At 41.5% G+C, this 12,414-nt stretch overlaps 1 protein-coding gene across 1 annotated transcript in view; it reads left to right on the forward strand.

The window, feature by feature from the left end:
- Window positions 1–12,414, forward strand: part of SLC7A8 (solute carrier family 7 member 8) — a 52,984-nt gene that overhangs the window by 1,515 nt on the left and 39,055 nt on the right. The gene's annotated exons all lie outside the window — the stretch shown is intronic.

The following is a 12,414-nucleotide window of genomic DNA, read 5'->3' on the forward strand; positions in this document are numbered from 1 at the left end:
GAGGGTTCACACACCTGGCTGATGGTCAGCATTGCCTGGGAGCTTGTTGAAAATACAAGTCTTCTGGCTCCACGCTTGAAGGTTCTGATCCAGTTGGCTTAAAGTGGGGCTAGGGAACCTGAATTTTTAACAGGGTTTCATGCAGCCATCTCTTTAGCAGGTTGGGGACTGTCTTGAGACATATTTAGTAAATGTTTTGTTGTTTTATGTCCTATGAAACATAGGGGGCCTAGGGAATGGATAATAAAAATGGCTACAATGGCGCTAATAATACCTTGCCTTCCTATAGCTTTTTTCATCTTATGCAGCACTTTCACTTTGTAAAGTAGATGTGATGGGGCTGTTATTCCCATTTCACAGATGAGGAAATAAATTATGGAGAAAGGGAGAGACAGATTGTGCCTCTCTGTAAACAGACAGTTTGCAGTTTCTCTAGTTGCCTGTGAGTCTGCCCATCTCCTAACATTCATGGAAGACCTTATGAGGCTCTCAAAGAATGACTAGAACGTGGAGTCAAGGAGGAACCGATGGTTAAAATGGGTCCCAGCTGGAAGACTTTGACTTTGAGGCTGGGGGGCCTGAGTGTTCCTGAGAGTGCCAGTATAGGCCACTCCAACCCCCTAACCACACACTGCTTGGCAGAGGGTCCCAAATATGGTTCTGTCTCTAGACAACACATCTTCCTCTTTCCAGAGAGGCCCTGGAGATGGATGGGCAATGGCTCATTACTTCGGAGAGTGAGCATTTCTTCTGTTTTTGGTAGAAGGTTTTACAGACTTCCCAGAGAATGGGGTGAGGGATGGTCAGGCCAGATATGTTTGTGTCCTCTCTCCAAAGTTCCTTTTGAACTTTTTTCTATTGCCCTATTGCCCTATTGTCCTACTGCCCATGAATCAGTGTCTCTGGATGAGCCCATATTACATGCACAGAGGCATTTTGGCACCCGAGCAATAATGACATTGGAGAACGCCCTTGAAATCAAATAAAATCAGTATAGTATTCAGATAATCCTCTTCACCTCTACACCCAGACTTTGGTGATCATGTTATCTCCACTCTGTTTTCAAAATGGAATCCCATTCTATCTAATTCTCTTGACTCTGGGAGGTTTTCCAGGCATCTACAGTTAAAAGAAATGTAATGTTATTTTAGAAAATTACAATCATGATCTGAATCTCTCATTACCTTTTCTTTGCTTCTCCTTTATCTCAATTGCTCAAAAAATGAGATCAGCAAAGTACTCAATACGTACAGCACATGCCAATTTATGGTCTATAAATAGCCCAGAGCCTGTTACCTCTTTCACCAGTTTGACTGATAGGATTAAGCATTTTCCTCCTCTTATTCATATGCAGATGTGTACACCTACATGCACACAAGCACAGTCAAACCTCTTTCCTGCCTCAGCCTTGCTCACCCACCTCTGTATATGTGCAGGTATTCAAGGGTGGAGGACATTTCTCTATATCCTGAGGTTGTTCTTGTCTCTTTCTTCAACAGGTTTCTAAATGTTGAAGAAATACAATCTTAGTTGGGTAAATATTACTACTGCTTTACCCACAATCTCATAGATTGAGCTTCAGTGTGAAAATAGTCCCAATATTCCCATTGACATTACAGTGACAAGAATAATAACTCTAAAGTAAAGGGAGATCCCAAATAGGTGATTTCAGAGAAATCAGGATATTTTTCCAAAGTGTGAGAATCTTTGTAGAGTTAATAGGCACTATTCTAGCTCCATTTAAACTAGGGTGAGACACAGATTTTCTCTAGGATTATATGGGGGCAAAATTTTTTCTGCTTTTGTCAGAAGGACATCTGCTTCTAGGAAAAAAAATTCTTCTTGCTTCCCCTCCTGCATGGCTGTTGAATTGCAGATATGCTGAGCAGCAGCCCCATTCTCTTCTAGAGGGGTTTCTGAGTGGATGATAGTGATTCAAGTTTTTTCAAGACCAAATACAAAAATAGAAATGGCCTTTTCCATGCAGAATTCAGTGATCTGGTGTTCAACATCAAGACTGTGGAAGAAAGAGAATTAGAAGGCAAAAAGAGGAAAGAAATTTCCTAACTGAGTCCGGTGATATGGTATGGGAAAGTAACATCTGCCCCAAATCCAACTATCTCATACCCAATTGACTTAGAGGGATAAGTTAAACTATATGTTTCATACAAGCTCATAAAATTTCATTAACAAGCATCATTGATGATCTAAAGTAGGAATAATAGAATGGTAGGTGTTACAAGAATGTAGACTGAACTAATAGAAACCCATGCCCTAGAGTTACTTATAATCTGACTGGAGAGATGACCTTCATATACATTAAACAAATAACGAAATTAATGAAATAGTTGAGTTGTGTAAGAGCTGAATAAGGGCAAAGTTAGGTGAATGGTAGGAAGCACAAGGAGAGAAGTCTCATCCAGCACTAGATTAAGAAACATCTTGAGGATGTTGGAAAAGATGGGATAGAGAAGATGATTCTGGGAGATTTCATAGGTAAAACGTTGACAACTAGGGGCGGCTGGGTGGCTCATTTGGTTAAGCGTCCCGTCAGGTCATGATCTCACGGTCCATGAGTTCGAGCTCCGCGTCAGGCTCTGTGCTGACAGCTCAGAGACTGGAGCCTGCTTCAGATTCTGTGTCTCCCTCTCTCTCTGACCCTCCCCCGTTCATGCTCTGTCTCTCTCTGTCTCAAAAATAAATAAACATTAAAAAAAAAGAAACTTTAAAACGTTAACAACTAAACTGTTATTCCCTTGAGCAAAAAAAAAAAAAAAAAAAAAAGTATCTTCTACATCTCTGAATCTTTAGTGTGTAGCCCTATATGGAACAATAACTCAAATGATTGTTGGACTTTATTGGCTCTTGGGAAAAGTCTGCATATAGTAGTAATAAGAAGTGTTTATCTGAAGAACTGTTGGGAACCTGGCTTGAAAATCTTTAAGCAAGGAATAATTTCATCAACATAGACAATTAGGTTGGGCCATTAAAAAAAATTTTTTTTTTTAAGTAAGCTCTACACTCAACGTGGGGCTTGAACTCACAAACCTGAGATTAAGAATTGCATGCTCCACTGGCTGAGCCAGCCAGGCATCCCAGGCCATTTTAATTTTTAATATCACCTTTACCTTAATCTAACCAGTCTATTGTTCTCCATGTACTTGGCTAAGGAAATCTGGTGACAACAGATGAACTTAGATTTCACTATGAATGTGTAGTTCCCCCAAAATCTAAAGAGAGTGTGACACAGCAGCAAAATTCATCTAATGATACCGAAGTTACTGTTAAGAGCTATCTTTTTTTTTTTTTAGATTTTACTTTTTAAGCAATTATCTCCATCCAACATGGGGCTCAAACCTACAACCTCAAAATCAAGAGTCGCACGTTCCACTGACTGAATCCCCAAGAGCTATCATTATTAAGCACTTAATATATGCCAGACACTTGTGCAGTTACCCAATATCATTATCCTATTTATCCCTCACAATACCTGGCATGGTAGGCACTTATCTCTTTCTCCAGATAAGGAAATGGAGGCTCAGATGGATAAGCAACTTGTTGAAGATCACATGGCTAAAAAGTATTGAAGGCGAGATTCAAACCTAGAGCTTGTCCCAATTCTGAATTGAACTTTTAAGCATTATTCTCTACTATTTCTACTTTTATGTTCTAAAGGAGTGTTTTCCTTTAGACCCTGGGCAGAGGTCCCTCTTTGTTTGTATATATATATATATATATATATATATATATATATATATATATGTTTTTTCTTTTTCTTTTTCTCTTTCTTTCTTCTTTCTTTCTTTCTTTTTGAGAGAGAGAGAGTGCACGCACACATGGAGGAGGAGCAGAGGGAAAGAGAGAGAATCGTAATCAGGCTCCACACCCAGCCTGGAGCCCACGCTGGGGCTTGATCTCACAACCATGAGGTCATGACCTGAACTGAAATCAAGAATCAGATGCTCCATGGACTAAGCCACCCAGGCACCCCTGAGATATTTTTTTAAAATAGTATTTATTGGGGTTCCTGGCTTGCTCAGTTGGTGGAGCATGTAACTCTTGATCTTGGATTGTGGGTTCAAACCCCACATTGGGTGTAGAGATTACTTAAAAATAAAATCTTTGAAAGAGTAAAGATAAAAGAGTAGTATTTATTGAGCTCTTACTAAATGCCCACAGTTCCTGTGCTATGAGTTTTTATGCATATTACCTTATTTAATCCTGACCATAATCCTATGGAAGTAGATATTATGACTATCTCAATTTTTTTAATTAAAAAAATTTGTTAATGTTAATTTATATTTGAGAGAAATATAGACAATGTCGAGTGGGAGAGGGGCAGAAAGACGGGCAGACACAGAATCTGAAGCAGGCTCCAGGCTCTGAACTGTCAGCACAGAGCCCAATGTGGGGCTCAAACCCATGAACCAAGAGATCATGACCTGAGCTAAAGTGGGATGTTTAACCCACTGAGCCACCCAGGCGCCCCTCTATTTTTAAACATGGGGAATTGAGTCACAGAACTGGTAGGTAATTTGCCAGTGGTCACACAACCGATTACTGAGATGGTCTGACTCCAGGGCCAAAGCTTTTAGCTATTCTTTATTTCTAATCAGTAACAGAGAGAAAAAGGAGTAAGGCCAGTGTGTATTGTGTGGTGGGGGAGTGGGCCACGGAAGACCATAACTATGACATCAGAGCATCAGAGCCAGTAAAGACCATGGATGTCTGGTACTGAAAAGGCTGGGGGAAAACATTTTTTTTTTTTAAGGCTATTTGTCAACAAAAAAGTGTGGCTATTTGTATAACCATATCAAAATGGTACTAGGCTGATTTGGAAAATTTTCAAGTCCAAAAGATTTTCAGACCCATGTGTTTTATACCACTTTAGAAGATTTTATATTTTAGTCTCTAGTATGATGTATTAGCTTTCTAATCCCCCAAATGTCTATTGGATGTTAAACAGAGGGTTGGAGTGTGAAAATTTCTTCTTGAGTTTGCACTACAACTTTTTAAAAAAAACATGGAGGGATTAAAATTTGGTTCATTCAGGATGCAAACATGTTTAAAACTCATTGTTCTCAGAGAAAACTCTGAGACAGAAGCCAAGTAGGAGGCTTGTCAAAAGAAACACATCTCGGGGCGCCTGGGTGGCGCAGTCGGTTAAGCGTCCGACTTCAGCCAGGTCACGATCTCGCGGTCCGTGAGTTCGAGCCCCGCGTCAGGCTCCGGGCTGATGGCTCGGAGCCTGGAGCCTGTTTCCGATTCTGTGTCTCCCTCTCTCTCTGCCCCTCCCCCGTTCATGCTCTGTCTCTCTCTGTCCCAAAAATAAATAAAAAACGTTGAAAAAAAAATTTTTTTTTAAAAAATAAAAAAATAAAAAATAAAAAAAAAAAGAAACACATCTTGGTTAGCAGAGAAAGGCTTACCCAGCAGTGTAATCATAATAGTAAGTAGCGGGGTGCCTGGGTGGCTCAGTCGGTTGAGCGTCCGACTTCGGCTCAGGTCATGGTCTCACAGTCTGTGGGTTCGAGCCCCGCGTCAGGCTCTGTGCTGACAGCTCAGAGCCTGGAGCCTGTTTCCAATCCTGTGTCTCCCTCTCTCTCTGCCCCTCCCCCAGTCTCACTTTGTCTCACTCTGTCTCTCAAAAATAAATAAATATTAAAATAATAATAATAATAATAATAATAGTAAGTAGCTACCATTTACTGAGCACTACTATGCACTGATAGTGGTATCTTGGTCAGTGCTTTATGAATATACTCTTCTAGGGGCGCCTGAGTGGCTCAGTTGGTTGGGCATCCAACTTCAGCTCAGGTCATCGTCTCGCAGTTTGTGAGTTCAAGCCCCACGTTGGGCTCTGTGCTGGCAGCTCAGAGCCTGGAGCCTGCTTCAGATTCTGTGTCTCCCCCTGTCTCTGCCTCTCCCATGCTCATGCTCTGTCTCTCTCTGTCTCTCAATAATAAATAAACATTAAAAAAATTGTTTTAAATGAATATACTCTTCTAATACCTTGTAATTAGTACTGTCATAAAAAGGAAGGGTTTGAATGAATAACTGGGCAATGACAGACCCAGGATTCCCCCCATGTCATTGAACTCTGAAGCCATTGGGCTTAACCAAAGCTCTCCACAGCATGTAACTGGGCAGCTGGGGACAGGGATCCTGTTGCATGCTTCCTGCCTCCAGGAAACACGGAGCTCAAGGAGCAATCTGGTTGAGGCTGCTACTGGCAGGACTATAATATGTTCTCCCAAAGAGCAGGGTTATGCAGATTGAGTGATTAGCAAGAGACTCTTGGGATTGGGAGAAGAAAATAGGAACCCAGAAGGTAAAAAAGTATGTCCAAGAAACAAAACCAAATAGCTCATCTTATTTAGAAAAACAACAACATCAAAAATACCCTGTACCCAGATCAAATGACCTTTTGGGACAGGCTGGCACCATATATATATCTTTTCTGAATTAAAACAGCTTATTAAAGTGGTGTGGAGGTAAGGAGCATACAGATTGGGGTTTCTCAAATTGCCTGGTTACCAGGGTTTTTGGCTTTCTTCTGAGGGTTAATCCAGCATCACAGTTGCCTATAAAGAAATGTCTCAGGAGATTCTTTTGTTGCTCTTGTTTTGTTGTTAATGTTTGGGGTGATGAGGGAGTGTCAAAAAAGCAGGCATGAGCAAATAATCCCAAGAATATATTCTGAACCCCCAAAATAACAACCATGTAGAGCCCAGGGAACTAGGAATTGTTCCTTTGCAATCTTTAACTCTTGGCTAAGCGTATAGAGCAAGAAAGACTATGCTTGCTCCCCTCCCAGAACACGCCTACGGATGAGGCACCCTGAGTTGCTTCTCTCTGGAGATCTGGAAATGATAAACTGCAGGTTGCTCCTGGGGACAGAAATGGGAGTGCTGGTTATAGGATTTGAGACTCGTCCATATTTTAACATTCAGCACTCACCGAGCATATTATATGCTGGATCATGTGCTGAGCACTGGTCAATTTTATTTTTAAGAAGCAAAATTATGCTTCAGGTTTATTTTAAGCTATTTTATTTATAGAATGAATGAAGTTTGAGCTAAGAAGCTTTGTTGATTACATCTCATCCCTCATTCTTTGTCACAGTCACAAGTATTCCCATTGGTTTGCTCCCTACCTTAAATATCCTCAGCATTAGCACTGACGTCACTTCTGGGGAGATGGTTTCACAATATGCCAAAAGATGTTCCAGGCAACCTCACACCACGCTTCATGTGTGAAGGTGGATTATCCAGAGAGAGTACCCTTGCTGCAGAATTATCAGTATACTTTTTCCATCTGTATGTAGATTTTAAAGGTACCTGTTTGTATATCTATGAAATGCATAAATGCTTTAGCTGCTTCTTTAGAGTACAATTCTGCATAGAGTATTTAGTAAGCAGCTAATACACACAGGTCATGTTGCCTTAGAGATAAGGAATAATTTGTTAAGTAGATCCTGATGCTGTAGTAGAAGGGGTATAATGAATTTGTCCATGATTTGTATCAGAGTGTTGTTGAAAGGGAAGAAGCATAAATGATGTAGCCGAAGGGGAGGGGCTTTGAAGGGAGTCTTAGGTTTGCAAGCTGCTTGCCTATTTATAAGCTTCATAACCTGCAACAAGTTAATTATCAGTTTACTTACCTGTAGAACAGAAGTTTTTTGTGAAGTATTAAAACAAAGCTGGTATCCTATGATATATATTCAATAAATATTAGTTTCTTTCTCTCCTTGAGCTCCTCCTCCTCCACCACTACCCTTACTTCCCCTCCCACCTCCAGTCCCCTGACACGCACTCATTAATTCTGGTTCAGAAATTTAGGTTGGGAGGTGCCTGGGTGGCTCATTTAGTTGAGTATCCAACTCTCCAACTCTTGATTTCAGCTCAGGTCATGATACCAGGGTCATGGGATCAAGCCCTGAGTCAGGCTCCACACTCAGCATGGAGCCTGCTTGGGATTCACTCTCCCTCTCAATCTCTCTCTCTCTCTCTCTCTCTCTCCCTCTCTCCCTCTCTCCCTCTGCCACTCCTCCAGTTCCCACTTGCTTTCTCTCTCTCTCTCTCTCTCAAATAAAAAAAGAAAGAAAGAAATTTAAATTGGACTGATCAGGCAAAGAGAAGAACTGGCCAATTCAGTTCAAACCTGACCTGCTTATCAACCAGCCAACGCTTTCCCCTTCCTCTCTGCTGATTTGAGTCTTCTTACTCATCAGCATCCATCTTGTACTTCCCCTCTTCCAGGAAGCTTGTTGTGTGTGGCCCACGCCGGTGGGCCTTTCCATCCTTGGTATCCTGTCATACAGCACAGTTGTTGTCAGCTCCATGTCCACTTACATGCCCTCACTTCATACACTTCCTTGAGGGTAAAGACTCAGTGTTACTCATTTTCACATCCCTGAGTATTCAGCCTGGCACATGGCAAATGCTTAGAAAGTATTTGTTGAATAATAGCAGCCAGTTAAAAACAAATCATCCACTGGAGATATTTCCTAACAATGTAAATATACTTAATGCTACTGAACTGTACACTTTTTTTTTTTTATCAAGAAGGTACCATCTTCAGATTTTTTTTTTAACGTTTATTTATTTTTGAGACAGAGAGAGACAGAGCATGAATGGGGGAGGGTCAGAGAGAGAGGGAGACACAGAATCTGAAGCAGGCTCCAGGCTCTGAACAGTCAGCACAGAGCCCAACTCATGGGGCTTGAACTCACAGACCACGAGATCATGACCTCAGCCAAAGTCTGACACTTAACCGACTGAGCCACCCAGGCACCCCTGAACTGTACACTTAAAAATGGTTAAGATGGTAAATATAATGTTATATGTCTTTTACTACAACAAAATATTCTTTAGCTTAAAATTGGGTTATTCCCATGAACAGTAAATGTTTGTGCTTGGCATAAAAAAAAAATCATCCAAGTTCCAATCTAAAAGGGATTTTAGGGACTAGCCAGATAATGACAATGAGGCTTGAAGTTAGAACAGTGTTTCTCAATGTCAGCACTGTTACCTTCTGGGCCAGACACTTTGTGGTTGTGGGGTGCTGTCACATGTATTGAAGGATGAATGCTTAACATCAGCCATGGCCTCTACTCACTAGATGCCATAGCACCCCCTCCCCCAGTTGTAACAATCAAGAGTGTCTCCAGTCATTGCCAACTGTCCCCTGGGGCTGGGGGACATGGTGCAAAATTGCTCCTGGATGAGAACCACTGATGTAGAAAAAACCTGTCTCTGCTAGTGCCTTCTTTCCCAACAAGACAGGGAGATGCTGGAGGTTAGATGTGAATGTTAGTGGGCATATGTGAGGATGCACATATGCACTCATAGCCCTTCAAGCCAGGATGCTATGCTTTTCAGGGGCTGGTGGGTGGTGGTTGTCTCCGTCTTGTCATTAAAAGTCCATGTGTGAACAAGTGCTTCCCAATTACCTTTTATTTTTTTTAATTTTTTTTTTCAACGTTTTTTTTTTTAATTTATTTTTGGGACAGAGAGAGACAGAGCATGAACGGGGGAGGGGCAGAGAGAGAGGGAGACACAGAATCGGAAACAGGCTCCAGGCTCCGAGCCATCAGCCCAGAGCCTGACGCGGGGCTCGAACTCACAGACCGCGAGATCGTGACCTGGCTGAAGTCGGACGCTTAACCGACTGCGCCACCCAGGCGCCCCCCCAATTACCTTTTAAAGCAAGCATGTACAGAGTGGGTGCTTAATAAATACTTTTTGAGATGCAGTTACCTGCTGGCCGCCCACTTACAGCATCTAAAAATTATACCTAGACAGGCAGACAAATGACTCAGAGAATGCTTCATGGTCCTGGCTCTACAGCGCTGTTTTGGAGCCAAGCTTCCAAAGCAAGCCCATTGGATTCTTCTAGATATAGACTCTCTCTCTACTGCTATAAATCCTAGCAATTCCTTATATTTGCTAGCATTTTACAGACTATAAAGTGCTCCCACACATACATGACCTCCACCCTCCTTTTTTTTCATATGTGACCTCCCTTGATTCCCATAACAACCTTGTGAGGTAGTCAGGGCAGGAACAATTATTCCCATTCAGCAGGTAAAGGAAAGGGCTGTCAGAAAAATTCAGGTCACACAGCTTGTGAGTGGCAAAGCAAGGAATCAATGGCTCCCCCAATTCTGAGCCTTCCGCCCTTTTCATTTTTCAGTAAGGAATCCAAAACAGCAGAGTCCTGCAGCACCTTCCACATGTTTATTCTGCCAGAGATAGCAACTCTGCAGGGCACATGTCAGTCTTGACCTGTTGTCACCCTGATGTAACTATTTGTATGGTCCTAATGGGAAAGTCTATACAGGGTAGGAAACATGGTGAGCTTCCTGCCATGAGGATCAAGGCCCCCAATATACCAGATCCTGCTTCCACACTTCCCCCAGTCCTGAAAATCCTGAGATCTTCTCAGCCACTTTAAGGAAGAAGCATAAAGAAAGTTCACCTGGCTTTCTCTAAACATTATAGAAATGGACAGAACCTCCAAGCCCTAAGAGGATCTTTGATTAGACTCTAAGACTAGCATGAGCTATTAAGGAAGGCCAAAAGCTTTTGGATTAGAGGGTCTGTTGGGCATTAGAAGTCTGTAATTCCATGCCGTAGGAAATTGTTTGATGCCTACAGCATTCTAGTGCGGACAGGCCTGGATGTGAGTAAGGCCTTAATAGGAGTCACATGAACATTGGCCCACAAGTGGGGAAATCAAGTTATACATGGCAAATGTGGATTTTCTTAATTCCAAATTTTTTTCTGGTGAAGACTTGCCCACTGATATAACCTGGAGTGGTTTGCTTGGCTTTTCTTTGACAGAAGAAGCCAAGTTGGGCCTCATTGTCCAGGCATCCTAGGACTCATTTTTTACCAAAGAAGATCTATATGATAAGGTGATTATATTACTAATTGGGATGGATGAAAGGAAGGATTGAAACCTTGGCTATACCAGATGAATGGGCATCTCATTCTTAAATGGTTTTATAGACAATGAGTCTAAGAGTAAAACGATGGAGAAAAGCATCCCTACAGTAATCAACTTTCTTCCAACCTCTCATCAAGAAAGGTCCATAGACAAGATAGAAAAGACCTTTCCCACTTCTCCTTTTTCAAAGCCACTCCAGAAAAAACACATTTGGACAGGGTCCAAGTGTAAAAGCCCTCCAGTTAAAGTCTCTATTGTGCAATTTCTAGAGGAGAGGCCCTGTAGAATAGTGCAGGAAACCCAGGCTGGGAGTCCAAGGACTTGGACTGCTTATGCAGTCCTTGCTGCCTATGCAATATGTGACTTTGGTCAAGTCTCCTCACCTCTCTAAAACTCAGTCTTAGCAAAGGTAAATATAAATGATAGTACCTGCTCTGTGCACCTAAGAAGGTAGTTCTGAGAATCAAATAAAGTAATGGATGTGAACACTTTGTAAATCACCATCGAAGATGGCACAGTAGAAAGAAGGAATCAGATCTGTGTTCTAATTCCTTAATAAGCATCTTATCTTAATAAGTATCATCTTAGTAAAGCTGACTATTTCCTGGGAAAAGCTTGAGGCTGTGTGACAGAAGATTTAGGTTCTAATACAGTTACTACTAACCTACTCCGTGATTTAGGCAAATAACTACCTCTCTGGGTCTCAGTTTCTTCATCCATAAAATAGGGATAGTAATACCTCTCTCATTTTTTCCCATTTGGAAAATGGGAGTAATAGTTGCCCTATTTTCTTCCCCTATAAATTGGAGACAGTAATAATAGCCAGATCACTCTCTTCAGCAGTGAAAGAAGTGGGTTGCTTTACTCATTTGCCTACAAAACACAATTGACCTACTTTGCAGGATCTGGAGGTTCCAAAGAAACATGTACATTAAATTGTTCTGTGGACATAAGTTCTAGATGGATGTCTGACATCATTCATTCAGTAAACATTTATGGAGTGTCTACTGTGTGACACTTTACAAGTGAGAGGATGCAGTAAATAGTAGGCATTACTCTTGACTAAATGTAATGTGAATGTTCTTTCAGCTTCAGAACACAGCTCTGTGTGACATTCCTTCCCCTGCAGAAGCTCCAGAGGCCACTAAGGTGGAGGAAAAGTTATCTGATTCTGGTTTTCTAGGTAGCGGCTTCCTAGAATCAGAGAGACATTCCTCTTCTTCCTGTTCTCTAGCACTCTGTTTTGGCTAGCATTTTTTTGTTTGTTTGTTTTTTGTTTTTTAGCTTATATCTTTGTAATTTTAGTTTGGTCAAAGTTAAGATTTCAGGGCAGGGGGTAGAGTCAAATTTTTATAAAGTAAAGACTCTTGTCCCAACGTCAACCCATTATGACCCTCACCATCACCTCAGCAGCTCCACAGAAGGACATGTTATCCAAGAATAAGGAGACACAGTTAAGTG

This window comes from Panthera uncia (assembly GCF_023721935.1).
Source record: "Panthera uncia isolate 11264 chromosome B3 unlocalized genomic scaffold, Puncia_PCG_1.0 HiC_scaffold_1, whole genome shotgun sequence".
Classification (NCBI taxonomy): domain Eukaryota; kingdom Metazoa; phylum Chordata; class Mammalia; order Carnivora; family Felidae; genus Panthera; species Panthera uncia.